Below are 273 nucleotides of genomic sequence, written 5' to 3' on the forward strand. Positions count from 1 at the left end.
TTCTTTGTTGTCCCAAAGTCATGGCAAAATGCCCAGCCCTTTAAGGTAGGCTAGTATAATCACCAGTATGACGAGGCTGAAAGAGAGAGAAAATCATTTAATCCACTGAGGAAGCTCATTGCCAAGATGAGATACTAACTTTCAGGGATTGTGCTCTAGTGCTCTCTGGTGCATAAAACTAGCAGCTTGGGGTTTGTTCTGTTTTTATCCTATCACCAGATGTGGCAGTATGGAAAGGTAACTCGCACTGTACAAACTCTGGAAGGGTAGCAG

Source organism: Rhineura floridana, chromosome 22 (genome assembly GCF_030035675.1).
Source record: "Rhineura floridana isolate rRhiFlo1 chromosome 22, rRhiFlo1.hap2, whole genome shotgun sequence".
In the NCBI taxonomy this organism is placed as follows: Eukaryota; Metazoa; Chordata; class Lepidosauria; order Squamata; family Rhineuridae; genus Rhineura; species Rhineura floridana.